Genomic DNA, 25177 nt, shown 5'->3' on the forward strand with positions numbered 1-25177 from the left:
GTAATCCTTGGTGGAAGTTTAAATTGTTGATGCAATCATACATTGGACATAAATCAGACTTAAAGAGCGTGCATTGAACTCGGACTCGTGTTGCAGAGGCGCAGTGTTGTCATGGTTCCTTCACATGTGCAGCTGGCATCAAGGAGGGCGAGCAAGTCAAGGGAGCAGCAAAGCGCGCCATATAGTTGGAAAGGTAAAGCGAACAACAGGATATCACAGAAACAACATTCCAGTGGTGTGCTAGATTGTAAATAAAACAAGCAAGTCAAGGGAGCATTAAAGTTTGCTGTAAAGTTGGAAAGGTATTGGAAGGGGGTGAGAGTGGGTGGGAGTAGACGGAGCTGGTAAAAGCACGAGTTCTGTCTACAGTGCTGAAAAACAAAAAGAACAAAGTAGGTCCTAAAACGGGAGAAGTGGATGTTTACAAGTACTTGGTCCATGCTCCGGGGGGACGGCTAAACACAAGAAGATGCATCACCATGCATGCCAGGAACAAATGGTGACAAAGTATATGAGACAGACCATGGAGCAAGCAAATGGGAAGCCTGCGGGCGTGCTGAAGCCCACAGATTAAACACTGCATGTCTCTTCATGACAGCGCATGCGCTGTCTAGCCGAGACCTAAAAAGGGGGATAGGTCGGTAACCCCAAACTATAGACAGATAGCTTTCCTAGATCCAGTAGGTAGGAAGATTCTTCACTAAAAGTATTTTAGAACGTTTATAATCGGTCAGAGAAGGAGATTTTGCTCAATGACTAAACTGGATTTAGGGCTAACAGCTCCACCACGGATAACACTGCAGTAGCAATCATAGATCTTTCCACCGCAGTTGACCACAGAGACAGTTCTCCCAACCCCCCCCCCCCCCCAACCCCCACAGAAGAAGCTTTTAGCACTTGGGGATCCTTGGGGAGAATAGTTGATCTCCACACTTTCACTTGGGTCATGTTCTCTCTAGGGGAGGATCAGGGCCTCTCCTACAAAAATCCCAATGAATAATGGATTAAAAGCAGGATGCTTACTGGGCCCTTGATTATTTTCCCTCTACATATATGATCTACCGGATGCCCTTTCAATATGCGGATGATATCGTGATATACAGTCTGACTCCTATAGGCACCCAAAAGAGATTGGATAGTCTCAAAGACTACGCTGAAGGGCGTTTCTTGAAAATTAATATGCTTAAACGTGAAATTCTTGTAGTCAAAAGAAAACATAATCAGAAAAAAAAATACTCATGGCATTTGGGGAAGCAAATTCTTGAAGTCACAAAAAACGTATCTATACTTAGGGAATTTTTTTTATCTCATCTAGTACAAAAAAACGTGTCACACAAATGGGTTGAGCTTATTCTAATGCTCATTGCCATAGGCATAGGCATTTTTCTTCTTTTTCTATTGTTGCACTGGCTAAACATTCCACCGAGCATTTTCTATGAAACAGAGACAACTGATGTAAAAAATTGGTGCTTTATGGACACACCTGGAGGAAAGATTTTATGTAAATTAAGTCAAGTGCAAACAAACAGGGGCAGTACTACAACCCTCAGGATCCCTAAAGGTAAACTCTTCCCGCCAGGAGGCGCCAACAGCGCAGCATACCGTGCGCATTTGAGGCACCGTAGGCCCCCGTGGGCCGGGACGCACCCAGTCTGAGAGCAGGCATGTCTGCACATGTGGGCGTCCAGACAAGGCAGGGTTGGGATCCACCATTGTAGCCCTGGTATAGGAATATCGATCTTTGATGCCCCAGTCCTTGCCGTTCATCTCTGCTACTCTGTTATATACTTGGATATATTATGGGCCACAGGAAAATAGATCACACTAAGGGTAGTAAAGACTCAGCAGTGACTAACCCAGTGATAACCACTTATCTCACAACAGCTATCAGGACATCACATGTGAAGACTGGGCTAGTAGAAGAGAGAATTGCTGCAGTCCGTAGACTAACAAATGACCTTAATATCACCACTGAAGTATCGCTCTTTGAGCTGGTATCGGAGTAAGTACGAATTTGGAGGAAGAAGGGGGCAAGCATTTATATGGAAGATACGAAGGAAACTCCAAAGGTAAAGGGAAGCAGCACAGGGGTGCAGGTCAAACCTGAGCGTCATTGCGGACCCTGTTTTGGATGCAATTGATCCTGCACCAAAAACAGTAAATTTACCCCCATTAAAGAGAAAATTGGCAGCTACACAAACTGTTAAACAGGATAACAATCCCAGCAAAAAACTTCTGCCAAGGCTGCACAAAGTAATGTTCATTTATTGTACTTGAACTTAATACAATCTAGATCACCCAAACAATGTCAGACCTTCCTCAAAAAATTTAAGATACGTTGAGGGGCTTCCACAGGTTATCACACATTAGATGGCAGAGTTACATGATAAAATGTCCATGTTAAGAGGAGCCCAATGTATATATGTCTGTTGTACCTGCAGTCATAAGTCTTTGAGGCATCCACCACAATCAGCTGATCCATAGAGGCGGCATGAAGTTGAGCTCCGTCACCAATATCGAGAAGACCCACAACCACCTCTGGACACTAGAAACAAACCTGTATCGGACAAAGCAGGATTACAAGAAGCGGTGCATCCCCCATATTGCCTGTTAGAAACTCACACACAGTCTGCAATTGCAGTTTCAACCTAAGTGTACCCCATATGTTATTATAGTCCTGGAGGGCGTTCCCCCACTGGAGATCACGCAGGAGTGGAGCCACACAGCAGCACACTGGTTCATTTGATATGTAATTCTGCCGGGTACCAGATTCTTCGTATATCCCAGACCTGTATTTTTTTTCAGATATAATACTTATCGATTTTTATTATAGTAACTTTGATCAGCTGACCACTGACATTATAGATTGGTTGAATGAAGTGATATCAGGCATCGATGACAGAAGCGAAGCTGACCCTTATTGTGTGGGCAGAGGATTTTATGATTACAAAATGCCGCTTCAGTGGCCAACCCCTTTGCAGATGGTCGTGGAGAGGACTGTTTGCATTTTAAACATTCCTCATACGGTGATGCAACAAACAGCCTGGTTATGAAGGCTAATCTGATATTTGCCAGTGTTTTTTGTTCAGGTGACAATTCATATATCCCACTTTTACTGGCCTTAGATTTTATATTATTATCCTTTGCTTCGTCTCCCCCGATTGTGGAATTTAAAGTCATAGTAAATTGTACAAGTGATCACAATCCATTATTACTAGTTATAAATGTTAACACTATAGAGGAAGCTCAATGTTCAGAAGGGCTGGTATGGATTATTCCAAAAACAGAGAATTAAATGGAACAAGAGAGATACAGCCAAATCCTTTGAAGATATAATAACAAAAAATGGAGAGGAGATCATGAGAGGCCTTATGTTAGAAGCAAACCGAGCGTCTATCACAGATACTTATAGAGATATTTACAAATGTATGTCAGATAAGTGTATAGCAAGGAAAAGCGCGCGAATCCCTCCTGTACATGGATGGCTTAACTCAGCTTGTTCATATTCACATGGGCAACTCAAAGCGGCTCTGACAGCGCTTCCTGAGACACTGCGGCTATAAGAGAAGCCAGGCAGGTATATAAGGCAGCTCTAGTGCACAGGAAACAAGAAATCCGAAGATCTGCCTGGAACAACCTAGATTTACCAGCCCACTCTAGGGACTGCAAAAAGTTCTGGGAAGTTATAAACTACCCTCTTTTCTCAGAAACAATAATGCGAAGGTTGAAGGCCACATTAGGGCTGATTCTTGGGTAGCGCACTAGAAAAGGTTTTTAGTAGCTGAACTCTTGGTTGAAAAGATTATCAAATCCATAATTACTAAGGAAAAGGCCAAAAATGTAAGTGATTCCATTGAAATTGCTGAAGTAATAAATGCTATTAGCAAGAGTGTACCGGGCGAGGCTCTGGGCATGATGGTGTCCAGTGGATGTTTTTAAACAGAACGTGAGCTTCTGGCCCCCACTACTCATGAATGTAATTTAAGCATCGATTAGGGAGGAACTGCCCGGCTCCTTGTGCGAGGCAATAATAATCCCAATTTTTGAAAAGGGTGATAGGAACCTGCCAGGTTGTCATAGATCACTCTCATTGATCGGTTTAAGCATGTAAATTCTGGGCCGCGTCCTCTTATCTAGACTCGAGGACTGGGCAAAACAAAATTATAATTTAATTGATGTACAAAATGGCTTTTGCCCTGGCCTGGGCACAGTCTTTAAACTTACCATTGTTGAAGAGAAAATATGTCAGAGCCAGGAGAGGTTCAGTGCACATGGCCTTCATGGACTTCTCCCGTGCCTTTGACACGGTCAGTTGTCCAAAGCTGTGGTCCTTGCTGGAGAGGATGGGAGCTGAGTTGAAGAGGTGTGGCGCAGTTGGCAGGGTGGCTGACTCCGGAGCGCAGGGCTCATGGTTCGATCCCCGGTGCCAGCGGCAGCTCAGCTCAGCACCGTACTCTGGGCAATAGCTCACTTAATCTCCTCGACGTCCCCCAGAGCCTTGAGACCTTTGGGGGGGGGGGGGGGGGAGGGGGGAGTAGTTTGCACTTTACAAATACCAGATATGGATTTGAAGGTGCACTAGTAGACTTACTGAGAGGTTTACATCGATACAACAGTAAAAGTACGCTATGGGCCAGAAGGGGAGTGCTAATCCTCATACATTCTAGTAGGGGAGTGCGGCATGGCTGTATTTTACCTCCAAACCCGTTTTTACTTTATATAAGTGATTTTAAAAAAACTCTACTGAATGGAGGAAAAGATATGCCACAGGCTGGGAAGGGCACAGTAACTAGTCTTTTAGATGCAGATGATGCGGTTCTCCGGCCAAGAACCGCAAATGGCTTGCAGACTATTTTAGATGCTATTAATGATTTTATGATGGAACTTGATTTAAAAGTTAACTTGTCTAAGTCCTTTGTAATGATTAGCTACCCAAAAAATACAAAATCAAGGGTAGACATTATAGTTGGGAGAAAATTAGCCACTGTAAGTCCGTGTAATTATCTAGCCGTTACTTTTTTACTTTGATTTGGGATGGGGACATCTAATAAATCAGAGTACTCAATCGCTTGCAAGGGCAAATGAGGCAACCTTTAGGTTTGCCACAAAACCAGGTCACAAACCAATAAAGAAAATGCTACAGTTATATAAATGCAAAAGCATTCCAGTGGGCACTTATGGGGCGGGAGTTTGGGGATACATAAATTCTGACAAAAAAAGAGAAGGCAGAAAATAGTTTTCTAAGCAGGCTCCTTTCTGTCCCAACGAGCACCACAGCTCAGATTACCCATAATGAACTAGGGATGAGATACATGGAGGATAGCATAAAAAGTGCCCTTTACTCCTCTGGCTCGAAATTTGGTATTCACCTGTAAAGTCTTTCTCAAGGCTCATTCTGAGGGATTGTGACGCCCTTGAAGATACGGCTTGGATTCCATGGCTTGATTATGTGAAACAAACTTTTACTGATAAAGGAGTGCCAAAGTATTTTAGTACCCCAGAGTCTCCTACTGCTAATTCAAAAAATAAATTATGAAGATTTGCTTTTGATTTTAGGTTCAACATAAGAAAGTCTCAGACAGAATCCATGCATACACTTCTACAGTATGGAGATTTAATTACTAATATAGGAATGGAATTACACCTAACTTGAATTTCTTCATCTGAGCAAAGGCTTTATTTCACTCGCCTTCACTTTGGCCCTGTGCACTTTCTTGTAGCTTTTTGCACAACAGGGCAGTTGGTTCCCTAAACTTCCAAAATGCCCATGTAATAACATTTCTGCACAAAGCCCTATGCACTTTATGTTATTTTGTTATTTTGTTCACTATATAAATCAGCGCGTCTCCAGTTTTTGCACCCAATGTTTCGTGGTAAAGGTCTTAGAAGTACAAAGAAGGACTTATGGCCTTACAAAGATGAGAGTCATAAACAGCGTTCTGCAGTCATCAATTATATGCAAAACTCTTTTGTAATCAGGAAAAAAGATTACATTTTTATTGTATTCTTTTGCTGCCTGTTTTATCATATTTTTTTTGTCTCACCAAATAATAGCTGATAACGTTTATCATGAACATTGCATGTAATCCTGAATCGCGAAGTAAGAAATGATGTATTATTGATAATATGTACTTTTATAGAGATTAGCCGAATCAAGTAAATATTGTTTCTGCTTCAAGTAACTTAAATACACGAGCGGCAACCTATTCGATTCACTTAGTACTTGGTCTAACCAGCAGTTCTGCATGGAGAGTTGTGGCTCTGAAGCCCTGAGGAAAATGCTGCTTTCTGATATTTTACATCCAGGAGAGAAAGGACAGTACATTCAGCAGGAACCTCTTTGCGCCTCTAGATTCGTTTAAGTTTCAACAATTAGCTTCTAGGTCAGGTTTATAGTTAAAATCTTTGCTCAAACTCACTTGTCCAAACCTCAGTATGGAGCAAGATACAGCGTTATGCCTTAATGAGGGCAAATGTGAAACCCTGACCTCTCCCTGCAGGGTGAAAGGTCTGCAGCCGTATTTGGAATGGGATCTGGGGCTGCGATGGAGTGGCCTCATTGATTCAACAAGTTACCTTTGGAAATTGTTGCTGCGACATGGAAATATTGAGGCGAGATGATGAGGGCACTGCACTGTGTGGTTTCAAGACTTCTGTCAGGTCGCCTTTGTTTGTCCGACATTGCTCTTTGCACAATGTTTTCATTTGAACCCGCGTTTTCTCTGGCACGGCATTGTCTCTGTAGATAAGGCTCATTTATTTGTACATTTTTTAGAAGATGAAATAGGTTTTAGAATTTGTTTTTTGAAAAAAATAATTTGTATTGATGCATGAATGTATTTTTCTAACATGTAATTGGTGTTAAATTAATATGTGAACATCTTTGAAGGTTCAAATCTTTTTACAGTAAAAATTGAGAACCTGGGTTAGAAGTTGTTGTCAATAACTTACATGGAGAGTTTTTTGAGGACCCAGGTAGAGGAGTGACTGATAGATTATAGTAGAGAGAAGGACGTAAAGATTATATGAGGGAGGTGAAGAGGTGACTACGGGAGACAAATAAAACAAGCATTTGCAATGCAATAGGTCTCGCATTTGCAAGGGTTTCAGCTATTGGCATTGTAAATGGCAATGCCTTTCTTATGTGTTGATTTTTTAAACAGATAAATTAAAGGCATTGCTATGTACAATGCCAGTAGCTTAAACTCTTGTGAATGCGAGACCTGTTGCATTGCACGTGCTGGATCTGTGCCCCCCATGCAGCCTGCAGGCTGTAATGTTGTCACGACTATGGAACCAGTGAGAGTTAGGAGAAAATAAAATGATAGTTATGCATAGCTGGCAAGGTGTCAGGTTGATATGAGTGACATTTTAAAAAAAAATCAGTGTAATTATGAGTGACATTTCAATGAATATGAGTGACGCTTTCTCCCGATCAAAGTAAAGACGAGGGAAACACACAAGTATCAGAAATTACACCCATTTGAGCCACAAGAAACTCTAAGATCTTGAAACTGCCCCAGACACTAGAAATGAAAGGGCACTAACATAGCATCCAGTAACTCCCAGCGATCCTCACACGGGTTTCCAATTTGCATAGTAGGGACGTTCTTCGCAGCAGGGATATTAACCCTCTGCGATAGAACATGCAGAGTGAACTGCCAGTAGACAAATCTACGACTTTCGAACAAGAACAATTCATGATAGCAGCCTTAGTTTTTGACTTTCCTGTGTCTCCGAGTCACAATTCTGCTGCTGCCGATGTGTTGTTACTGAAGTGTCTCTGTGAGTCACTGTCAGACTCACTGGCCGCAGACACAGCTGCTGGAGTGAAGTCGAGATTTAAGTCTGTATCACATGAGGGGCGGTGAGAAGAGCTGCTTATAGGAGGAGTCGAGTCAGGGAGGGCGCTGCCGTTTCGAGAGCTGTGCTGCCGTGTGCCGCTAAAAGACACTGACGGCGCCTGCTCGCGGACTCACCGGACCCCACGGCAGGGCAGCCGCCCTTGTGAGGTCAGATAAGGGTTGTCCTAATTTAACTTTGGGGGCCTGGGCACGCAGGAAATTGAAATCATTTTGCCACATCCTGGCCTGTACGGGCCGTGTCCGTTCTCCCTGGTATCATTGATTAATTGTTGACACTCAGTATGTCCAGACGACCGACTTGAGAGGCACCAGCGACCCCATTCTGGCACCGGAGAACATAGAAAAAGTTGCACACAGCTGCCCAATAAAATGAACGTTATTAATACATAAATCAAGAAGAACTGCATGTCAGCCATGAACAGTACTCTCAGACCGGTGAGCGGCCGACGACTCTTGCAGAATGGCTCGGTGAGGCTCCAGACTGGCAGCAATACAGCAGCGCGCAAAGAAACGACTGATGCTCGCCGCCTCACCCAAACAGGGACTACTTCTGTATGCAAATCACATGGACCCTACTGTGCGATTATTGTTGGGGACGTCACGGGACGCCAATGAGGCGGGCCTGGGCTGAATCTTACAGCAGCAGATGTGATTAGATAATGCAGCCACAGTCGCGACCTGGGGGCGACCTGTGAGAGCCTCAGGGCTCAAAAGGAAACAGGTCACTGACTGGGGATGGCACCAGTTTAAGTTGCCACAATTCAGCATTACTCGCGTGCCAACCCCAGATAACTGCGCTTCCTCGTCTCCGTGGACGTTTGCAGGCCAGCTAGATAAGTCAGGCTCAAAGTTCACCAAGCCAGGCCAGTGGGGTCTCAGCTGCTGCTAAAAGAGCGCCGGAGCTAGCCTGGCTGCCGCAGGTCTCCTGCTGCGCCCGTGCACCGTCCCCGACCTGCAGCTACCCCCAACAGCCAGCTGTGCCGCTGTTCATGCCTGCTGCTGCCCGCCATGATTTCACCCGATCTCAGCAGCATCCCTCCCAGTAACATTGTAAACAACAATGATCACATTTTCAGACGCACGGGTTTCACTTCCGGTGACTCAGTCACAGTCTCAGTCACTGTCTCCTAGAGACAGGGGCGGACTTTTAACTGATCTCGCATTTGTAGTGAACAAGCCACTTTTGCGGTCTGACACCCTATGATGACCCTCAACCACCACCACTTAAGTGTGTTATGTTACCCTAGCCTTAATGTAGGACGGGTTTGCATATGCCTGCTTCTCTTCTGTCCTGTAATCTTGCTGTCTTTTAGTAGAATAGTCTTGCCAAGAATAGAAGGTATGGGATGTTGAGGTGCAGTGTTGTGGTTGATGGTGCACACATGTGCTCAATGTTGTATACTGAGGGATAAAGTCTATAGTGTTATTTGGGTTAGGTGAATTATGTGTTGAACTATTGCCTTTGACATGGCTTCATGTCATTCTGTTTTCTGACTTTACCTTGCTTTATGGCAGTGCTGACTTTTGCCTTGGACATGTTCTCATGTCATCTTGCTTTTCAATTTCATCTTGCTTTCGGCCTTTCTGTGTGCATGGCTTAACTAACTCCATTTTCATGACTGAAGCCATTTTCTGTGCCTGCACGAAGCTGCAGAGGTGAAGAGGGCATGTTTTGCTTTCCTCCTGTTTTCACACTTTACTGACTAGAGAGAACTGGTTCTTGTCGGAGGAATGTGCTCGCTCTGCTCTGAAGCCATAGCAGACGCCTGGCCAGCTGAAGCTGTGGCCTCGGTGCGGAGTGGTACCGACTCTGATGGGAAAAGGGGGCGAAGCTCACCAGGAGCTTCATCTTACGTCTCCACTTGTACTAAAGGAGGTGTCTGGGTTCTGTTCGGTGGAAGTTCATCACAGGGCAGACGTGCAGCTGTGGGAGTGGGGCGTATAGTGTCACTACTGTCTCCTGTTTCGCCCGAAGAACCGGACTCCCCTTTGGCGAAGTGGAAACATGATGGACAGACAGTTGGTGAGGTGTTCCACTAATTTCTAGTTTTCCTACTGTTCTTGCTTACTATAACTTTTTTTTAATGTTCCATACATTTATATACATGTATATATTTCTACATATATCTTTGCCTGGATTGTGTTTCAATCATACTATTGATATGTTAGAGTCTGCTATGAAGTGTTGTGTGTGTTATCTTGGTCTAGAGGAGACTCATGTGATATTGTTTTCTTGCCTTGCCTTTGGGGGAGTGTTGAAAGTTTGCCCACCTTGGGAAGTGCTGTGTATATGTTATATTCCATAAGTTTGGAACTGATATTCTCTCCCTGGGAAAGTGCCTTGGTCCAGGGGAGATCTGAGACCTTTCATTACATTTTGGCGTAGTCGGTTGCAGGATGTGAAAGTTGATTTAAAAGGGGAAGAAATATGTTTTCTAGATATTGCAAGCAGACTCTTAGATATCAATTGATTTATTTGCATGGGGGTAGCCCATTTGATGTGCTGGCTCATGAGTGAGCTAATTGTGCTGGGTTGAGTGAGAATTGGTGTTTGTGTGTTTAAGTGTGTTTTGTAAAAAGTGCTTATAAATAGCTTGCTACGTTAGGCAGAAAGGGCTGGATCCCTTTCAAGTGTTTGTTAAGGAATACATATAAAATGTTTTCAGTTGCAAAGTGAATGTAAAATATCAGAGCATAACCCTGAAACGTGGGACTCCTCCGAGGTTACAGACTCCGGAGTTGCGATGAAGGGTGTTAATCAGTAGGAGATTAATGACATTTTAGACAGAGACAGCGTTGTTACTTTAAATGTGTTGGTTAATATGCATCAAAAATGTGAGCATTTGCAAAAAGAACGTAGTGAGTTGAAAACAGAGCTAGTTGATTCCCAGTTTGAAAATATATCTTTGAAGACAGAATTAAAGGTGTACCAGGCTCTAAAACCGTTTGTTTTGCCCAGCTATTCCAATAGCCAGGATAACTCAGATATGAAAAATGTGACAGAGAACCCAGTCAGGCTACAAACTGCACAGAGGGTCCTAATTAATTCTTTTGAGCAGCCAGAAAGTAATGTACAGGGAGATAAACAGACAAGTGTTTTAGACTTAACGATCACCGGTTGCGGACATAAATTAGACATGACAGTGAATTATACATTTTGCTTCAAAAGAGAAATGCAACAATATGATTTTGAATGTAAACAACAGCAGATTGTGTACAATAATTCTGATATGTGTTTAATTCAGAAATGTGAAAATGTATTTTGTGAGTTAATTCAAGATCAATGTGCCCTTTTTAGTTACAGGGGAGTGCAGGGAAAGAAGAGGTCACTTTTAAATTCAGATGCTGGACAAATGCAGATGATTCTGTGCTTTTGCGCACCAAAAGATACTGGACAGAACAGAGTTAGAGGAAATGTAATTTGCCTATGGGAGATTGCAATGGTTATTAACTGGCATGTACAGACAGAAAAGCAGTTTGCGCAGGGCTTGACAGAGGCAGGTTTGGTGACCCCAATCACTAATGCTTAAAATGATTTTGTGTAGCTGGTGCGTAAATGTGATAATTCTTGGCGCATGACAGTTGATTATTGCGAATTGGACAAACATATACCTTCTTTGACTGATGCTGTCCCAGATATTGTTACAGAAGTAGCATGGGACTTGGTATGTGACTTTTGATATTGCCAATGCATTTTTTTCTTTTTGATAGCAATGGTCCCTGAATGTCAAGAGCAGTTCAGTTTTTTTTTCCATGCTGTGATAGACTAATGACAGTTAAGAATTTGCTTGAATTAGTTAGACAGAATGGTGGAGCATTTTCAGATTAAAGAATGTGAAGTCTTTCTGGAGGTCAGGAGAGGTTAAAGCTGTTTTTCCTCTCAGACATGTAAAGAGTTGTTCTGGGAGTGGGTGCACGTAGAAATCTGGCACACGGGAAGAAATGAAATACCTGGTTGGTGCTTCATTTGAAAGCTTCTTTGAGATAGATGTTCGGGAGGCTTGCAAATAGGAGCAGTTTTCCCTCCTCCCCTCTGCAAAAGAAGAGGGAGGGGTTGAGAGGAACAGGGCAGACAGGAGAGAGTTTGTTGCTGGCTTGCCATGACCTTGGTGTGATAAGAAGGCATTCCACTGCGTCTACGAAGACTTTGTAAAGGAGGGGCTAGAGCATGGAGTGAGAAGCTCTGCTTGTTATTTTTGGCAAGGGACCAGTTAGTGTCCGCAGAGATTTTGTGAAGGCGGGGCAGCGCCTGTGAGGGGTGCAGTGAGTGAAGGAGACTGCCCCAGCCCTTCTTGCTGTGTAGAGAAAAAGAGAGATTTTACCAAGAATTCAGAGGCTAAAGCGTGGGTAGAATTCTTAGACAATTCTCCAGAGCTAGAAGAGAGCTATGTAGATAGAAATGAAAATATTGTACTTTCAGAAATGCAAGACAGAAAACGTGTGCCTTTGAAAAATGTTTTTTGCAAGAAGAGTGATGCTTGTTTCTTTTTCAGATTCTCCCAGTCCCACCGTGTGAGTGAGACTCCCTTCCTCCGTGTGAGTGGGACTCCCTTCCTCCGTGTGAGTGGGACTCCCTTCCTCCGTGTGAGTGGGACTCCCTTCCTCCGTGTGAGTGGGACTCCCTTCCTCCGTGTGAGTGGGACTCCCTTCCTCCGTGTGAGTGGGACTCCCTTCCTCCGTGTGAGTGGGACTCCCTTCCACCGTGTGAGTGGGACTCCCTTCCACCGTGTGAGTGGGACTCTCTTCCTCCGTGTGAGTGGGACTCCCTTCCTCCGTGTGAGTGGGACTCCCTTCCCCCGTGTGAGTGGGGCCCTCCCTTCCCTCCCCCAAGCCTGGAGTGATCGCCAGACCAGATGATGGCGGCTGATATCATGTGGCTGATGGAGGCTGATGTCCTGTGGCTGACCGGACCGGATGGGGTCCTCCTTTGTCAAGGAGATACAGATGAAGATAGATGCCGGAGAGCTGTGTCCTACACAGATGGACTGTTTCTTTCCAAGCGAAGAGGGATCAGCAGAGTGTGCTGCGATTGGAACTGTTTCCTTTACGTGAGGCCGACTTTACATGCATGAGGGCTGTGTGTCTTTCACACAGGGAATTGCTTGTGTAGAAGTGAGGAAGAGGGAACTACAGGATGTGCTTTGCCAGAACTGTGAACTGTTTTATCAACGTGAAGTTCAGATGTGATGGGAGAAGGCTGTGTGTTTTTTCACAGTGAAGAACTTTTTTTTTTAGGGATGAAATAATAGAGACACTATAATTAGAGTAGATATTTTCTGAGTTAGAGACTGAAGAGAAACACCTGTTGCTGTTGCTACAATATATGAGTTTGGCAGTAGAGTTTCCAGTTTAACCATTAGAGACATTAGGAGCATTCAAAAGCTTGATTCATTTATTTTGTGTATCCATTCAACTTGTATTCAGATATCTGTGTGCTATTTCTAGATGCACCTGAGTTATTGCGTTTACATGTATTTAGGTAATGCAGCCTTTGCTTGCTCTATAGTGATTATCGTATCTTTTGCTATGTTTTTCAGTTATGTGATGTCGTTTTTTAAACATAGTCAGTTGCGTTTTTGACATGCAGTGCTTCAATGATAGTTTTGTTTTTATATACAGTTGCTATTTGCTTTGCAATGATTCCATTTTGCAGTTGCTTCACTCATAGTTGTGCCTTTAGTTAAGAGATTTTGTTTTTGGTATATGTGAATGGTGATGATCGAGGGTCATGGGGTGCCATGTAGTGAACAAGCCACTTTTGTGGTCTGACACCCTATGATGACCCTCAACCACCACCATTTTGTACTGACTTAAGTGTGTTATGTTACCCTAGCCTTAATGTAGGATGGGTTTGCATATGCCTGCTTCTCTTCTGTCCTGTAATCTTGCTGTCTTTTAGTAGAATAGTCTTGCCAAGAATAGAAGGTATGGGATGTTGAGGTGCAGTGTTGTGGTTGGTGGTGCACACATGTGCTCAATGTTGTATACTGAGGGATAAAGTCTATAGTGTTATTTGGGTTATGTGAATTATGTGTTGAACTATTGCCTTTGACATGGCTTCATGTCATTCTGTTTTCTGACTTTACCTTGCTTTATGGCAGTGCTGACTTATGCCTTGGACATGTTCTCATGTCATCTTGCTTTTCTATTTCATCTTGCTTTGGGCCTTTCTGTGTGCATGGCTTAACTAACTCAATTTTCATGACTGAAGCCATTTTCTGTGCCTGCACAAAGCTGCAGAGTTGAAGAGGGCATGTTTTGCTTTCCTCCTGTTTTCACACTTTACTGACTAGAGAGAACTGGTTCTTGTCGGAGGAATGTGCTCGCTCTGCTCTGAAGCCATAACAGACGCCTGGCCAGCTGAAGCTGTGGCCTCGGTGCGGACTCTGATGGGAAAAGGGGGCGAGGCTCACCAGGAGCTTCGTCTTACGTCTCCACTTGTACTAAAGGAGGTGTCTGGATTCTGTTCGGTGGAAGTTCATCACAGGGCAGACGTGCAGCTGTGGGAGTGGGGCGTTGTTGGACCCGGCCGCGTGGCGTGGTCCCTAACCCCCTGGATTGTGCCCGTTCCCCGCCCCGGCCTTCACGGGCCACCCGTCTGAACTGCACCAAGGCCCTTCACCCGGAGCTGCACGTGGTCGCATACTCCTCGTGGCTCCGCCATCTTGTTGGCATCCACGTCACACCGTGCACCCCCGCTCAACCCGGCCTCGACCCCAGCGAAGCCCCGACATCGAGGCACCACGAACTAGCCAGGGGGTGCCGCAGGAACCATTCATCGCCCCCGGCGGAGGACAGTATCGATGGGACCCCCAACTGTCCTCCCCTCTCGAGGTGTGATCGCCCTGCAACTCCCATGGGCCTGGCGCCTCTCCTGCTGGGCGTCTGGCCACCTCCACCCGGCCACTCCGCCCCCTCGGGCGCATAGGTCCGGACATCAAAGGGCTCCAGACCTATATCTGGGGCGATCCCACCACAGCTCGGGAGTTGTATCCCGGAGTCGAGAGCCCTGCTGATTGAATCGCGGCTGACCCTACGGAGAAGAACTCTTGTCGGAACCATCACGAGCCCTGCTGACTGCGTCGCGGCTCCTTCTTGTGAACCCTTTCTGAACCACCTGGAACATCGGAGCCCTGCTGACGCAGACGCGGCCCAACCTCGCTGAAACCTTCCTAGGAGCCCTGCTGACGACGTCGCGGCTCGAGCTGAGCAGAAACCATCTTGAGAGCCCTGCTGATTTGATCGCGGCTCTCCACGAACTGTACGCCAGAGCCCTGCTGACGCCGTCGCGGCTCGACCCATCCGAGATCCGGAGGTCCTCCAGCTTGAGGATAAGAACTGGGCCCCAGGTACCCTCGTACCGCATTCCTGCCAAAGACTGTCCCGCTACCCCGACCCTTCCAAAGAGACACTGAGACTTTTGGTGGATCCCTCGATCCCTTCGTGTAAATATTGACCTCGTAACCTTTTTATTGCTGATAAAGAATTGCTTGTCACAAGACAACCTCCTTGAGTCCTGTGTGGTGGTGTTACTGTGCTAGTACGTGATAGGAGAAGGATCTCTCAGGAGACTTCTCGGCAGCGCTCGGCTGCTTCGTGCAGTTTGAGGGCCCCCCCCTTGGTGGTCGTACCGACTCCTCGGGGTCCGCCTTCCAACAGGCGTATAGTGTCACTACTGTCTCCTGTTTCGGCCGAAGAACCGGACTCCCCTTTGGCAAAGTGGAAACGGGATGGACAGACAGTTGGTGAGGTGTTCCACTAATTTCTAGTTTTCCTACTGTTCTTGCTTACTATAACTTTATTTTCAAGTTCCATACATTTATATACATGTATATATTTCTACATATATGTTTGCCTTGATTGTGTTTCAATCATACTATTGATATGTTAGAGTCTGCTATGATAGATACATTTGGCTTCCCGGTGGTGCTATTTACTAATAAATTTATCCCAGATATACCAATTCATCGTTTCCTTGTAGCAGGAGGTGTGGACTCTTCTTGGCCAAGTATTCTGTTGTAGAAGGATGGGTGAATTCCCTTCTAGCAGGTAATTGTGTTATAGGAAGTTGTTCTACTCCTGGCAAGTGATGTGCAAAGTATATCTCGCTCTAGAGAAGTGTTGAGTGTGTTACCTTGGTCTAGAGGAGCCTCATGTGATATTGTTTTCTTGCCTTGCCTTTGGGGGAGTGTTGAAAGTTTGCCCACCTTAGGAAGTGCTGTGTATATGTTATATTCCATAAGTTTGGAACTGATATTCTCTCCCTGGGAAAGTGACGGTACATACCTTGGTCCAGGGGAGATCTGAGACCTTTCATTACAGCATTTGTCTTTCAAACGCAAGCCAAACATGACTGCTTCTGCCCCAGCCCTTCTGGCGCTGAGACCGGGATCAGGAGATGTTACTACTCCATCCATTCCCTCATTACCAGCCTCACAGACGCCCTGGACGGGGTGCGCCTGACCCCGTCCCAGCTCCACCTTCCTCGGAAAGGCACAGGCCTGACGCAACGGACTGCCCCAGCATGAGCAATGCTGGGTACACTGAGTACCACAGACTAGTAATAGCTGGGAGGCTAGCTCAGTGAGCTGAAAGCTCGCCACGGCGAGCTATGGTGCTCTGGAGGCAATGATTTTCAGTTTGGGCAAGGCACACGCCACCGTCATCACTCTGAGGCGGGAACAGCGAGTACCATAATTTGGGTAAGCTGGCCTCTATTCTGTGCAGCGCTTAGAATCAGCAGGGCTGAAGCGTTCATTCAGCATTATTAAAAAACAAAAAAGTCACTGGGAGAGGATGTGGCGTAATGGACAGAGCCGCCTATTTTGTTACTGGGGAACCGAGGTCAAGTCTCGGCGGCAGTTCAACATTCTGTGATTTTGGGCAAATAACAATCTCCCTGTGCCTACAAAAAATATAATGATGTGTCATTGCGTAACGAAATGAAACCAGCCCTCATGTAAAGCACTCTGATACCTTCGGGTCATGACACTGTACCCTCTGCTAATGTTTTTTTCTGGCTGAACAGGCAGCGTTCCAGGCTGGTTATGTTTTTATCTCTCAGCGGCTTCACTTTCTCGATATTCCCACATTTGTCTCAGCCGAGGACGGGGCTGAAGTGAAGGAGACGCTGTTTGGGCAGCCAAGCTGGGCAGAAGGGAAAAGCCGTGGCTAAGGCCGCAGTGGGAGAATGGTGTGCAACCGCCATTTATATGAAGCTTAGTGTGCCGAACTTCATAAAAAATATACATTTTTATAGAAAAGGATTTAGGCGGCGCGCTCTATAAGAAAGTTGCGCGTCCGCCATATGCACATTGCATACAAATTTAATTAACATAAAAATCAAGAAAGGATTTAGTTGAGCCGCGCTATGTAAATGGCGCTGGTTCCATTACTAAAGTTCAAGTCATCGGGGAGAAATGGGCGCCACCATGAATATCAAGCTTGGCGTGCTCTGGGGGAGAGCATGTCCGACAGCAGGAAGGAGATCTCTTGTCTTTATGGGGCCATGTGTTTCAAATTAGAAACACATGGCCCCATAAAGATAAGAAAGTGCTTTGTGACAGACGCAAAGCAGGCCACCCAGTCCGGCTGGGAGGCGAAAGGGCGTCTACAGAAAACCCTCATTTCCAATGGCAGGCCACCGTTTAGCATAAACGGTGACGCCAGCCAATGGAAACGAGGGGCGGGGCTTAAAGCCCTCTTCTGAAAGTCCTTGTTAACAATAAATCTCGTGAGGCGAGCAGCGCATGCGCTGCCACGGGAGACCTAAGAATAAATCTGTCTCATCAGGAAATGTCAAGTTGAGCTCCCTTTCCATTTGCCCATTGACCCGTTGTGCACACTTACATTTCTTACAGGCACTCTGCCAAGAAGGCTTGTTTCGCTGTCTGCCCGCCTGTGGCTTCACAGCACAGGAGACTTACACTGCAGCTGGAGTTATCTTTTCACAGAAAGTAGGGGAACAGTTTTCCTGAAGTTTAAAAAAATATGGGCGCAAAGTGCCCCTCCGATCCCGCCCACTACGACCACTGTCATTGGCCTATTGTTTTTTAGGCCTAAGCTCGCTTTTTGGAAGGCGTTTCTTCTCTGGTGACATTTTTTTAGAACTGGATATAACTATACAGCTCTGAAAGTGCCATTTATAGAATGCTTAATACCTCTGAAAGGCGCTGAATCGAGACCCAAAACACTCAGCTAATAGCGACTTCATGCAACAGTGGATGAGTTTGGTGAAAGGTCCTTACAATAAATAGAATGCCTTTCATTACCTCACAGAAATCCACACGCACCTTAAAGTGTTTTACTGCTCAGGATACATAAATCTGCCGCTGCCGATTTCAGTTGTTTGTTGAATAAGACTCGGTGAATTTGTGAGCAATAGAATTCTGGACGCACTTTATTTAGACCCTGCCCTTATTTAGACTCCGCCCCTTATGAAGCACACTTCATGAAGCCTCTGTGGCCACACCCCTATTAGAGACGCCCCCATTTAAAGTCGGGGAGGGGAGGCGTGAAAAGTGTGTGTGGTGCCCATTCTGCTACCGTGACTTTTAGAATTTTTGGGGGAGTTTTATATAGTGCGAACTAGACCCGAGAAATCGGGTGTCAGAGCGCTTTACATAGCACCAGTTTCGTTACACAGGACACTTTCATGTTTCTTAGGCACGTGGAGATTAAGTGATTTGCCCAGAATCACAGGATGTTGAGGGACGTAGCCGAGACTCGCACCCCGTTCCCCGCTCTTCCTCTCCTCTAGATGAGCCGGCACACTGTGTGTAGGTGCCTGAACGAGCTCACATGTAGAATAAACTGAGGCCAGTAAAACTGAAGGACAATTAAATACGCGGACAGCTGTTACATGGAAGAGGTGTGGCGCCGCGGCCAGGGCGACTGACTCCGGAATCTGGGGATCACGGTTCGATCCCCAGCGCCGGCGGCAGATTAGACCAGCACCATGTGACTCTGGGCAATAGCTCGCTTAATCTTCCCGACGGCCCCAGCGCCTAGAGACCCTTACGGTGATTGTTCGCGCTTTACAAATGTGGATTATTATTATTATTATTATTATTATTATTATTACATAAGAGCAGTCATCTGTCTACCCGGCGTGTCAAGCTTGAGAAGAACAATGTTGGCAACAGAAAGAATACTACTCAATGGACCTTGGAAGGATGAACGTCGGTATTGTCCCTGCCGCGATGAAAGCCTCTGCCCATCGGCCTGTTCATAGATCTTTCGAGTGACCTTTCCTGCTGTCCTTTCAGACGTGAGTTCTGATGTGCTGTGTGCACGTTTTGCAACCCCTTACTCGTATGCATAGATCTGTTTCCAATCAATGAATACTGAATAGTGGATGGAAAGATGCGGGTGGCTAGTAGGAAGGGTTTCCGGTAGCGAAAGCCAGAGCTCGGGGAACCAGTCACGTGAATTATTTGTATGTCCCAAACTTGAAACGTGTGTACACCGTATCATGACAGCCACCGTCACTGCTTCAGTACTTCATTTAGTTTGTCCTTGACGCAGGTCCTGCTAATTCTTTTAAAAAGATCCGTTTTTTTTCACCTCCGAGGTAAAAAAAAAAAAAAGCTTCAATACGCTGTCGGTACAGGGCACCCTTTTAGATTTGAAAAGAATACATGTAACTATACGAGCATGTTTGACCTTGAAGAGCAAAGATAAAATGCGTACACATATCGAAAGCTCAGGGGGCCTTAACTACATTCTTCCTCACTGACTCAACAATTTCGGCTGCCCCAGCTCGGGGTAAGTAAAACGGAACACATGTACACAGAAGCAGTGAAAGCTTGCTAAAGCCTTAGACATATTTTCCAGGCACAGTAATAGGGACGATTTGTGGAACAAACTTCGTCAGTTCGAAAATCTCTGCCGTGGAGAGATGTGGAAAACCATGAAGGGAACAGAATCTTTAATTTCCCCCAAAAGAACACAAGCGTTGGCATAGCCAATAGGTCTCGCTTTTGGGACCTTATAAGTATTTCGTTTTGCAGCACAATATCCTTGGTGCAACAACATTAACTGTTGCATGACTAAACACTTAAAAGGTCCCAAAGGCGAGACCTAATGGCTATGCCAATACTTGTTGCGTTATGCCATTACAGGATTTGTGCACTAAACCATGTGCATGAAGGTGATACATGGTTCTTAACCCCAACCATAAGTTGTAGGTTGATTTTTTTTATACATTATTTTTAATTATAGGGATCGCAGTTATGACATGCATTTGCAACAAAAAAAAACCTTTCCTTGCAAAAACAATATCCAAATACGCATTTTGAGATATGTGCTCCAAACAGAAATGTGTTATTCCTGCTGTCCTGTGTTTAATGAATTTTCAGTGGTGTTTGCCCCTGTCTTTGTGCAGATATAACATTTTCAACACACTGAAATAGTGATGCACTTTTAAGTTATTTTTCTCTTATTTACTAACTGGAAGTGGGCCAAGTTTCTCAATAATGACTTAAAGTAGGATAGAAAATAGAAGGAAAGAAAAAAATAAGACTAAGAAAAAGGAAATAACGAAAGGACAAAATAAAGTCTAAAAAGCTGTTGAATGAAGAAGAAAGAAATGATAGACAAAGAAAACAAATGGAGACATAAATCATATAAAGGATAGATAAATATCAAAACAAAAGAGGTAAAGAAAAAGATTAATAGGGTAAGGAGGTAAGGGAATAGAGAAATGATGAAAGAAGGAAGACTAAAAAATAAATAAATAGAAAATAAGAAAGGGGGAGGGAGAGAGGAAGGAAAATAAAGAAAAAGGAAGTGGGAAAGGAAGGAACTAAACGTGTGCGTGCAGTTTTGAAGGCTTTTTTTGCCATGTCAGGTTTTTGTGTCCGCCCTGGTTAAGTAATCACAGCTGCCTTGTGTGGCTGAAAGAACTTCTCACCACTGCTTTCGTTTTATACCGCTTCTCCTTTGCTCTATACAAGTGCATATAAATAAAACGTGATTATAAAATTTCCCAAAATTGTCGAGCTTTTACTTCTGAAATGTAATTCGCAAGGCAGTATGCTATTTGTTGGAAATCAGAACATTCGTTTTCCTAGGTAATCTGCAAGTACATGAGCAAGTACATCTGCATGGACTCAAGTGGAGATTCACAAAAACATTCGGAGGAGTATGCCAGGAAACCTTTGTAAAACTCTCCAACTCAGGTTTCTGCACCCATGCAAAGTGATAGAATTTTGAATGCAAACTTGTGAACGTTTATGTGAATGGGGCCGAAAACCCTTTACTAGCCCTTTTATTTCAGTAGGATACGTACAATCAGAGTTTACTGAAGCTGAACATTGCAAGCACTGCCAGTCGTTGGTAGGGCACAGCGCTGCCCTTCACGAAAATATTACAATTACATACATGCAATGCAATGCATGAAGATGGCAGTGGCACATGCGAAAACACACCAACGAAGCAAACTTCCAGTCACGTGATGCGAGGCACGAATAACTAACGCACTGCTCACTATTTACTCTAGAATGCACTAAAAAGCACAAGGAATGGCCAGGCTGCACAGACCTACTGGTAAAAATGAAACACTGCCACAGCATCAAAGCCTTCATGCAGGCCCAACAATTACCATCCTCATTAGAAGATTGCCCTCCAATTGTGTGCACAGACTTGGCGATTATCCAGGCTCGTGGCTAACAAAGCACAGGCTCCCCCTGTGGCTGACTGCAGTCATCTGCTGATGGCTGACAGCTGTGTGGCACATGAGAACGCTTTTGCATACTGGCTTCCACATTTAGATTGCCTGATGCCAGTCCAAAACGTCAGAGGCTCTGAAGATTGAAATTGTATTTTTAAATGACAGCATTTTGAAAGCTGCCATCCCTGTGCAAAGTTAGAAGAGACACGCTGGTATAAATGGCTAATGTCTTGTTTTAGAAAGCATGTACAATAGATCAGATACGCAAATCACGTACAGCTGTTGATGAAAAACATAAAGAAAGGACTACTGGTCAGCGAGAAAAAGATTTGAACTGGAGCTGCCTTCATAGCGAGGGAAGTGCAGTTTAGGCCAATTGGAATTCATTTCAGAGAACCCCCAATAAATTCTTGCATACAAGCCATTTTATTTCAGTAGGATACGTACAATCAGAGTTTACTGAAGCTGAACATTGCAAGCCCTGCCAGTCGTAGGTGGGGCACAGCGCTGTCCTTCACGAACAAAATTACAATTACATTCATGCAATGCAATGCATGAAGTTGGCAGTGGCACATGCGAAAACACACCAACGAAGCAAACTTCCAGTCACGTGATGACCTAAAAATGAAACTGACGCGGCCGCGGGAAAAAAATAAAAGTGAGCGGAAAGTGATCGCAGGGACGCGCACTGTGGTGGGAGAAGGGCAGAGCGGGGCGCATGGTAGACCGCTGTACCTTATGAGCCATGCCGGCCAGACGGAGGAAAGACAGATGGCGACTGCGCGCGTGCACGCGCTCGTGAACGCATGATTGAGGCCAGGAAAAGCCTCCGGTAGCACTTTAAAAATCCACTAACTAAATGTCTTGCAGGGCAGCGCATGCGCTGGCTCAGACGAGACCTAAAGAAGAGAGGGGAGTTGTAAAGTAGAGTGGCTCCACAGTGATCTAGTTGGTTTGATTGAAAAAAAGTGGGTAGATTTCTTAAAAGAATAAAAAAGGGTAAGAGTGATTGGACAGCATTAAGTGTACAGCCTTATAGGGAGGGAAGAGAGAGGGGAAATGTTAGGCCAAATGGTTGGTTCTCCATCGCTAGTTAAAACGTGCAGATAGAGCTAAACTAGGATGCAATGTCATTGGAGGCAAGGGGAAATGTGTAGAGAAAAGGGGCCCATGAAGGGGTGTATAGGAGTGGTGGATACTCCGAGAGGTTTTGTAAATAGGTTTGAGTAGGCATGATATTACTTTTGGTCTCCCAGGTGCTTGGTGCAGGTTTCTGAGCTGATTCTGAATTTAGCTGTTGTGTAATATTTTCATCATGTGATCTAGTCTGGGATCATTAAAGACAGCAAACTTGTCTTCGTTGTTGTATATGCCAATGCTTATTATGTGACCTGATAATTTGGAAGGCTTAGTGTGGTAAATAATAGGTCATCAACAGCTTTCTTCTTGTAAGGTGGTTTATTCAAGTACAGAGAGGACACAAGAGCGGACTCTCCACAGCAGAAGCCAACCGCAACTGCCGTGGAAGAGAACCTAGAATTATAAGGCAACAGAGAACATAGGGAAAGGAACATTCTACTAGCATTGACAATACCCAGCATGTACTACACATCTTCTTTCTTTCTAATGAAAAAACAACACAAATTAACGTACAAAATCTTGCAAACAAGCTGGAGCCCTTAGAAACCGTGGAACACGATTTGGGGCCCAAAGGCAATGGTAGTGAAATGGAATCAGGAACAGACTGAACACCAGATGTGCACGAATCTCCCCACCCACCAACCACATGAGAAGCAGAAACCCCAGAGTTAGGCTCAGGTGGCAATGACGCCAAGAGATAACCACTGTTCTCTTCCAAGGGAGGAGATTCACTACAGCTGAGCGTTGGTACACCTCTTTTATAAAGAGCCACTCGTCTGAAATTCCAACACTCCCCATTATTGAGGATAACACAATGATCCAGAACTTTTTTGACAGTAAAAGGTCCCTTAAACTTAGATAGCCCTTTGGCAATTCTACCACTCTTGACCTTGACCAAATCCCCCACAAGGAAAGGACGAAGAGGGGAAGTAGGAGACAAGGTTGAAGGATACTTTTGCAAGGACACCACACGCTTCATCCAAGCAGGTACTAGTTTAGAACCAGGGACTCGCCCTCTCATAATCTGGAAAGGTGACAGCTGCCCCTCCACTAAGGGCGTAGTACGATAGGCCCACAACTTTTCATCAACCATCTTCCTTACAATAGAACCATCGGAAGAAGCCATTTGTATAATGCCCTTCACCACCCTATTGGCCCTTTCACAGATCCCATTACCTTGTGGGTTGTACAAGGAAGTGCGATGATGAGTAACTTCACAACTCGTAAGAAAGGACTGCATCTCAGAAGAGGCGAGTTGAGTACCATTGTCCGTGATGATGACCGAAGGAAGACCCTCATCCTTAAACAAGTTACCCAAAAATCTAATAGTTCTTTCAGTAGTTTTGTTGTTGGTGAAATCCACAACAAGCCATTTTGAGTAAATGTCAACAACCACTATAGCAAACCTATCCTTCTCATGTAGTTCCCCCATGGGCCCAATAAAATCCAAACAAATACTGTGCCATGGTGAACCAGGGTTTTGTATATGACTCTGTGAGGTGCTGGGACCTACCTTAAGCCTCTTTTCTCCCTCCCTACAGGTAGAACAGTTCTCCACCCAGTCCACCACTTGGAGAGTCCATACCCGGCCACCAAAAGTGGTCTTTCAACCGACGTTGAGTGAGAGTTTGACCCAAATGGCCCTCATGTGCTAGAGCCAAAAGTTTTCTCCTCAAACCACAAGGAGGTATAAACCTTTCCCCTTTAACAATAAGATTATCACTAATAAGAGAAAGGTCCTCCAAAACTTTAAGAAAAGGGCGCACAGAAACTGAAACTGCACTCTCTCTTCTGGAGCCTAATGAGATAAGCTTAATAACCTCTTGTAACGTAGCGTCAGCAGACATTTCACGCTCCCAATCACTTGCTTGAAAAACTCCCTCCCCCACAAACACAGCATCCTCAACAGAAGCAACAGCAATGTCATCCCCAGACGAAGACGGAACTGCCACTGTCCGCCAATCCAAGGACAACCTTGAAAGGCAATCAGCTTGAGTGTTTCTCCAGCCCTGAATGTACTGAACCGTGTACTGGAATTCTTGGAGCTTTGAAGCAAGCCTAGCTAGTCTAGCAAAGCCTTTACCCGTCCCCCCCGGAGAGAGAACTTTAATGAGAGGTTTATGGTCGGTTTTGAGCACAAATTTCATGCCCCACAGGTAGGTCCTAAAATGCTCCACAGCCCAAGAAGCGGCCAGAGCCTCCCTTTCAATAACCAAGTAGTTCTTCTCAGCTTCGGTTAAGGTTCTCGAGGCAAAAGCGACAGTACGCTCAGACTGACCAGAGATTTGTGAAAGCATAGCCCCTAGACCAGTGGCACTGGCATCCACTGTTACCACAGAACTCTTTTTTATATCAAACGGGGTAAGAACTTTTGCCTCACAGATCTCTTTTTTGATAGCCTCAAAAGACTCCTGCAGCTGAGTAGACCATACAAAGCTAACACCCCTCTTCAAAAGTGACCTCATGCAGGAAGTCTTGTCAGAAAAATTCTTCACGAATT

General features: G+C 44.9%; 1 pseudogene across 1 annotated transcript in view; it reads right to left on the reverse strand.

The window, feature by feature from the left end:
- The window catches only part of LOC146799801 (uncharacterized), a 71202-nt pseudogene that overhangs the window by 19117 nt on the left and 26908 nt on the right, over positions 1 to 25177 (reverse strand). The window lies entirely within an intron of this gene.

Source organism: Triturus cristatus, chromosome 9 (genome assembly GCF_964204655.1).
Source record: "Triturus cristatus chromosome 9, aTriCri1.1, whole genome shotgun sequence".
NCBI lineage: Eukaryota > Metazoa > Chordata > Amphibia > Caudata > Salamandridae > Triturus > Triturus cristatus.